This window comes from Callionymus lyra, chromosome 13 (assembly GCF_982586985.1).
Source record: "Callionymus lyra chromosome 13, fCalLyr1.hap1.1, whole genome shotgun sequence".
Taxonomy (NCBI): domain Eukaryota; kingdom Metazoa; phylum Chordata; class Actinopteri; order Syngnathiformes; family Callionymidae; genus Callionymus; species Callionymus lyra.
The window spans coordinates 2,350,522-2,358,965 of NC_141830.1; positions in this window are offsets into that span (position 1 = coordinate 2,350,522).

Here is an 8,444-nt window from a genome sequence, read left to right on the forward strand (position 1 = left end):
AAAAAAAGCCCACAAGCACCTGTACTTCACCTTGTCCTGCCGCAAGAAGCTGCAGCGCATGGTGAGAGCAGCTGAGAGGATCATTGGTGTCTCTCTCCTCCTGGACATTTATAACACCAGGATCACCAGCATCAGCATCACCACTCACTCGTCCCACAGCCTCTTCAGCTGCTGCCGTCAGGGAGGAGACAGTCTTCAGGCCAGAACCAGCAGGTTTAAGCTTGTTCCACCAGACTCTCAGGAGACTGTCCTACCATCACTCTCACTTCCGCTTGCACCCACTGTGTTTGTTTGGTTGATATTCTGTTTATTAGTTCATTATTTACGTATTGTTGATTGTTTATTTCATTTTTTTGATTCTTTTTATTTTTTATTTATTTTTAATGTCCTTTCATTGTCTACTTAATGTTTTGCGTCATGGGTCTGAGGGGCTACAGCTTCAAGAACTTGAACATTTCGAAACAGGTTTTGTGTTAAAACGCTTTCAGCTGTTCCGTGTGATTTACCGCCACCATGCGGTCATTTTAGGAACTATTACGATTTAAAATGACAAAACTGTGACGCATTAATATACATTCTTCTTACATACTTCTCTTAGTATACTAGAAGTTAGTATGTATTAGGATAGTGTACGTACTAACTAGTAACTAATACTACACAGATAGTATGTCTCAAATCACATACTTCTCTTAGTATACTAGAAGTTAGTATCATCAGGATAGTGTACGTACTAACTAGTAACTAATCCTACACAGATAGTATGTCTCAAACATACTTCTCTTAGTATACTAGAAGTTAGTATGCATCAGGATAGTGTACGTACTAACTAGTAACTAATCCTCCACAGATAGTATGTCTCAAACATACTTCTCTTAGTATACTAGAAGTTAGTATCATCAGGATAGTGTACGTACCAACTAGTAACTAATCCTCCACAGATAGTATGTCTCAAACATACTTCTCTTAGTATACTAGAAGTTAGTATGTATTAGGATAGTGTACGTACTAACTAGTAACTAATCCTCCACAGATAGTATGTCTCAAATCACATACTTCTCTTAGTATACTAGAAGTTAGTATGTATTAGGATAGTGTACGTACTAACTAGTAACTAATCCTCCACAGATAGTATATCTCAAATCACATACTTCTCTTAGTATACTAGAAGTTAGTATGTATTAGGATAGTGTACGTACTAACTAGTAACTAATCCTCCACAGATAGTATGTCTCAAATCACATACTTCTCTTAGTATACTAGAAGTTAGTATGTATTAGGATAGTGTACGTACTAACTAGTAACTAATCCTCCACAGATAGTATGTCTCAAATCACATACTTCTCTTAGTATACTAGAAGTTAGTATGCATCAGGATAGTGTACGTACTAACTAGTAACTAATCCTACACAGATAGTATGTCTCAAATCACATACTTCTCTTAGTATACTAGAAGTTAGTATCATCAGGATAGTGTACGTACTAACTAGTAACTAATCCTACACAGATAGTATGTCTCAAATCACATCCTTCTCTTAGTATACTAGAAGTTAGTATGCATCAGGATAGTGTACATACTAACTAGTAACTAATCCTCCACAGATAGTATGTCTCAAAACACATACTTCTCTTAGTATACTAGAAGTTAGTATCATCAGGATAGTGTACGTACTAACTAGTAACTAATCCTACACAGATAGTATGTCTCAAATCACATCCTTCTCTTAGTATACTAGAAGTTAGTATGCATCAGGATAGTGTACGTACTAACTAGTAACTAATCCTCCACAGATAGTATGTCTCAAATCACATACTTCTCTTAGTATACTAGAAGTTAGTGTGCATCAGGATAGTGTACGTACTAACTAGTAACTAATCCTACACAGATAGTATGTCTCAAATCACATACTTCTCTTAGTATACTAGAAGTTAGTATGCATCAGGATAGTGTACATACTAACTAGTAACTAATCCTCCACAGATAGTATGTCTCAAAACACATACTTCTCTTAGTATACTAGAAGTTAGTATGCATCAGGATAGTGTACATACTAACTAGTAACTAATCCTACACAGATAGTATGTCTCAAATCACATACTTCTTAGTATACTAGAAGTTAGTATGCATCAGGATAGTGTATGTACTAACTAGTAACTAATCCTCCACAGATAGTATGTCTCAAATCACATACTTCTCTTAGTATACTAGAAGTCAGTATGCATCAGGATAGTGTACGTACTAACTAGTAACTAATCCTCCACAGATAGTATGTCTCAAATTGCATACTATCTTAGTATACTAGAAGTTAGTACGTACACTATCCTGATGCATACTAACTAGTAACTAATCCTCCACAGATAGTATGTCTCAAATCACATACTTCTCTTAGTATACTAGAAGTTAGTATCATCAGGATAGTGTACGTACCAACTAGTAACTAATCCTCCACAGATAGTATGTCTCAAATTGCATACTATCTTAGTATACTAGAAGTTAGTATGCATCAGGAAAGTGTACGTACTAACTAGTAACTAATCCTCCACAGATAGTATGTCTCAAATTGCATACTATCTTAGTATACTAGAAGTTAGTACGTACACTATCCTGATGCATACTAACTAGTAACTAATCCTCCACAGATAGTATGTCTCAAATCACATACTTCTCTTAGTATACTAGAAGTTAGTATCATCAGGATAGTGTACGTACTAACTAGTAACTAATCCTCCACAGATAGTATGTCTCAAATCACATACTTCTCTTAGTATACTAGAAGTTAGTATACATCAGGATAGTGTACGTACTAACTAGTAACTAATCCTCCACAGATAGTATGTCTCAAATCACACACTTCTCTTAGTATACTAGAAGTTAGTATGCATCAGGATAGTGTACGTACTAACTAGTAACTAATCCTCCACAGATAGTATGTCTCAAATCACATACTTTTCTTAGTATACTAGAAGTTAGTATGCATCAGGATAGTGTACGTACTAACTAGTAACTAATCCTCCACAGATAGTATGTCTCAAATCACATACTTCTCTTAGTATACTAGAAGTTAGTATGCATCAGGATAGTGTACGTACTAACTAGTAACTAATCCTCAACAGATAGTATGTCTCAAATCACATACTTCTCTTAGTATACTAGAAGTTAGTATCATCAGGATAGTGTACGTACTAACTAGTAACTAATCCTCCACAGATAGTATGTCTCAAATCACATACTTCTCTTAGTATACTAGAAGTTAGTATGCATCAGGATAGTGTACGTACTAACTAGTAACTAATCCTCCACAGATAGTATGTCTCAAATCACATACTTCTCTTAGTATACTGGAAGTTAGTATCATCAGGATAGTGTACGTACTAACTAGTAACTAATCCTCCACAGATAGTATGTCTCAAATCACATACTTCTCTTAGTATACTAGAAGTTAGTATCATCAGGATAGTGTATGTACTAACTAGTAACTAATCCTCCACAGATAGTATGTCTCAAATCACATACTTCTCTTAGTATACTAGAAGTTAGTATGCATCAGGATAGTGTACGTACTAACTAGTAACTAATCCTACACAGATAGTATGTCTCAAATCACATACTTCTCTTAGTATACTAGAAGTTAGTATCATCAGGATAGTGTACGTACTAACTAGTAACTAATCCTCCACAGATAGTATGTCTCAAATCACATACTTCTCTTAGTATAGTAGAAGTTAGTATGCATCAGGATAGTGTACGTACTAACTAGTAACTAATCCTCCACAGATAGTATGTCTCAAATCACATACTTCTCTTAGTATACTAGAAGTTAGTATGCATCAGGATAGTGTACGTACTAACTAGTAACTAATCCTCCACAGATAGTATGTCTCAAATCACATACTTCTCTTAGTATACTAGAAGTTAGTATGCATCAGGATAGTGTACGTACTAACTAGTAACTAATCCTCAACAGATAGTATGTCTCAAATCACATACTTCTCTTAGTATACTAGAAGTTAGTATCATCAGGATAGTGTACGTACTAACTAGTAACTAATCCTCCACAGATAGTATGTCTCAAATCACATACTTCTCTTAGTATACTAGAAGTTAGTATGTATTAGGATAGTGTACGTACTAACTAGTAACTAATCCTCCACAGATAGTATGTCTCAAATCACATACTTCTCTTAGTATACTAGAAGTTAGTATCATCAGGATAGTGTACGTACTAACTAGTAACTAATCCTCCACAGATAGTATGTCTCAAATCACATACTTCTCTTAGTATACTAGAAGTTAGTATGCATCAGGATAGTGTACGTACTAACTAGTAACTAATCCTCCACAGATAGTATGTCTCAAATCACATACTTCTCTTAGTATACTAGAAGTGAGTATCATCAGGATAGTGTACGTACTAACTAGTAACTAATCCTCCACAGATAGTATGTCTCAAATCACATACTTCTCTTAGTATACTAGAAGTTAGTATCATCAGGATAGTGTATGTACTAACTAGTAACTAATCCTCCACAGATAGTATGTCTCAAATCACATACTTCTCTTAGTATACTAGAAGTTAGTATGCATCAGGATAGTGTATGTACTAACTAGTAACTAATCCTCCACAGATAGTATGTCTCAAATCACATACTTCTCTTAGTATACTAGAAGTTAGTATGCATCAGGATAGTGTACATACTAACTAGTAACTAATCCTACACAGATAGTATGTCTCAAATCACATACTTCTCTTAGTATACTAGAAGTTAGTATCATCAGGATAGTGTACGTACTAACTAGTAATTAATCCTCCACAGATAGTATGTCTCAAATCACATACTTCTCTTAGTATACTAGAAGTTAGTATCATCAGGATAGTGTATGTACTAACTAGTAACTAATCCTCCACAGATAGTATGTCTCAAATCACATACTTCTCTTAGTATACTAGAAGTTAGTATGCATCAGGATAGTGTATGTACTAACTAGTAACTAATCCTCCACAGATAGTATGTCTCAAATCACATACTTCTCTTTGTATACTAGAAGTTAGTACGTACACTATCCTGATGCATACTAACTAGTAACTAATCCTCCACAGATAGTATGTCTCAAATCACATACTTCTCTTAGTATACTAGAAGTTAGTATCATCAGGATAGTGTACGTACCAACTAGTAACTAATCCTCCACAGATAGTATGTCTCAAATCACATACTTCTCTTAGTATACTAGAAGTTAGTATCATCAGGATAGTGTACGTACTAACTAGTAACTAATCCTCCACAGATAGTATGTCTCAAATCACATACTTCTCTTAGTATACTAGAAGTTAGTATGCATCAGGATAGTGTACGTACTAACTAGTAACTAATCCTCCACAGATAGTATGTCTCAAATCACACACTTCTCTTAGTATACTAGAAGTTAGTATGCATCAGGATAGTGTACGTACTAACTAGTAACTAATCCTCAACAGATAGTATGTCTCAAATCACATACTTCTCTTAGTATACTAGAAGTTAGTATCATCAGGATAGTGTACGTACTAACTAGTAACTAATCCTCCACAGTTAGTATGTCTCAAATCACATACTTCTCTTAGTATACTAGATGTAGTATGTATTAGGATAGTGTACGTACTAACTAGTAACTAATCCTCCACAGATAGTATGTCTCAAATCACATACTTCTCTTAGTATACTAGAAGTTAGTATACATCAGGATAGTGTACGTACTAACTAGTAACTAATCCTCCAAAGATAGTATGTCTCAAATCACACACTTCTCTTAGTATACTAGAAGTTAGTATGCATCAGGATAGTGTACGTACTAACTAGTAACTAATCCTCCACAGATAGTATGTCTCAAATCACATACTTCTCTTAGTATACTAGAAGTTAGTATGCATCAGGATAGTGTACGTACTAACTAGTAACTAATCCTCCACAGATAGTATGTCTCAAATCACATACTTCTCTTAGTATACTAGAAGTTAGTATGCATCAGGATAGTGTACGTACTAACTAGTAACTAATCCTCAACAGATAGTATGTCTCAAATCACATACTTCTCTTAGTATACTAGAAGTTAGTATCATCAGGATAGTGTACGTACTAACTAGTAACTAATCCTCCACAGATAGTATGTCTCAAATCACATACTTCTCTTAGTATACTAGAAGTTAGTATGCATCAGGATAGTGTACGTACTAACTAGTAACTAATCCTCCACAGATAGTATGTCTCAAATCACATACTTCTCTTAGTATACTAGAAGTTAGTATCATCAGGATAGTGTACGTACTAACTAGTAACTAATCCTCCACAGATAGTATGTCTCAAATCACATACTTCTCTTAGTATACTAGAAGTTAGTATCATCAGGATAGTGTACGTACTAACTAGTAACTAATCCTCCACAGATAGTATGTCTCAAATCACATACTTCTCTTAGTATACTAGAAGTTAGTATCATCAGGATAGTGTACGTACTAACTAGTAACTAATCCTCCACAGATAGTATGTCTCAAATCACATACTTCTCTTAGTATACTAGAAGTTAGTATCATCAGGATAGTGTATGTACTAACTAGTAACTAATCCTCCACAGATAGTATGTCTCAAATCACATACTTCTCTTAGTATACTAGAAGTTAGTATGCATCAGGATAGTGTATGTACTAACTAGTAACTAATCCTCCACAGATAGTATGTCTCAAATCACATACTTCTCTTTGTATACTAGAAGTTAGTACGTACACTATCCTGATGCATACTAACTAGTAACTAATCCTCCACAGATAGTATGTCTCAAATCACATACTTCTCTTAGTATACTAGAAGTTAGTATCATCAGGATAGTGTACGTACCAACTAGTAACTAATCTTCCACAGATAGTATGTCTCAAATCACATACTTCTCTTAGTATACTAGAAGTTAGTATCATCAGGATAGTGTACGTACTAACTAGTAACTAATCCTCCACAGATAGTATGTCTCAAATCACATACTTCTCTTAGTATACTAGAAGTTAGTATGCATCAGGATAGTGTACGTACTAACTAGTAACTAATCCTCAACAGATAGTATGTCTCAAATCACATACTTCTCTTAGTATACTAGAAGTTAGTATCATCAGGATAGTGTACGTACTAACTAGTAACTAATCCTCCACAGTTAGTATGTCTCAAATCACATACTTCTCTTAGTATACTGGAAGTTAGTATGTATTAGGATAGTGTACGTACTAACTAGTAACTAATCCTCCACAGATAGTATGTCTCAAATCACATACTTCTCTTAGTATACTAGAAGTTAGTATCATCAGGATAGTGTACGTACTAACTAGTAACTAATCCTCCACAGATAGTATGTCTCAAATCACATACTTCTCTTAGTATACTAGAAGTTAGTATGCATCAGGATAGTGTACGTACTAACTAGTAACTAATCCTCCACAGATAGTATGTCTCAAATCACATACTTCTCTTAGTATACTAGAAGTTAGTATCATCAGGATAGTGTACGTACTAACTAGTAACTAATCCTCCACAGATAGTATGTCTCAAATCACATACTTCTCTTAGTATACTAGAAGTTAGTATCATCAGGATAGTGTATGTACTAACTAGTAACTAATCCTCCACAGATAGTATGTCTCAAATCACATACTTCTCTTAGTATACTAGAAGTTAGTATGCATCAGGATAGTGTATGTACTAACTAGTAACTAATCCTCCACAGATAGTATGTCTCAAATCACATACTTCTCTTAGTATACTAGAAGTTAGTATGCATCAGGATAGTGTACATACTAACTAGTAACTAATCCTACACAGATAGTATGTCTCAAATCACATACTTCTCTTAGTATACTAGAAGTTAGTATGTATTAGGATAGTGTACGTACTAACTAGTAACTAATCCTCCACAGATAGTATGTCTCAAATCACATACTTCTCTTAGTATACTAGAAGTTAGTATGTATTAGGATAGTGTACGTACTAACTAGTAACTAATCCTCCACAGATAGTATATCTCAAATCACATACTTCTCTTAGTATACTAGAAGTTAGTATGTATTAGGATAGTGTACGTACTAACTAGTAACTAATCCTCCACAGATAGTATGTCTCAAATCACATACTTCTCTTAGTATACTAGAAGTTAGTATGTATTAGGATAGTGTACGTACTAACTAGTAACTAATCCTCCACAGATAGTATGTCTCAAATCACATACTTCTCTTAGTATACTAGAAGTTAGTATGCATCAGGATAGTGTACGTACTAACTAGTAACTAATCCTACACAGATAGTATGTCTCAAATCACATACTTCTCTTAGTATACTAGAAGTTAGTATCATCAGGATAGTGTACGTACTAACTAGTAACTAATCCTACACAGATAGTATGTCTCAAATCACATCCTTCTCTTAGTATACTA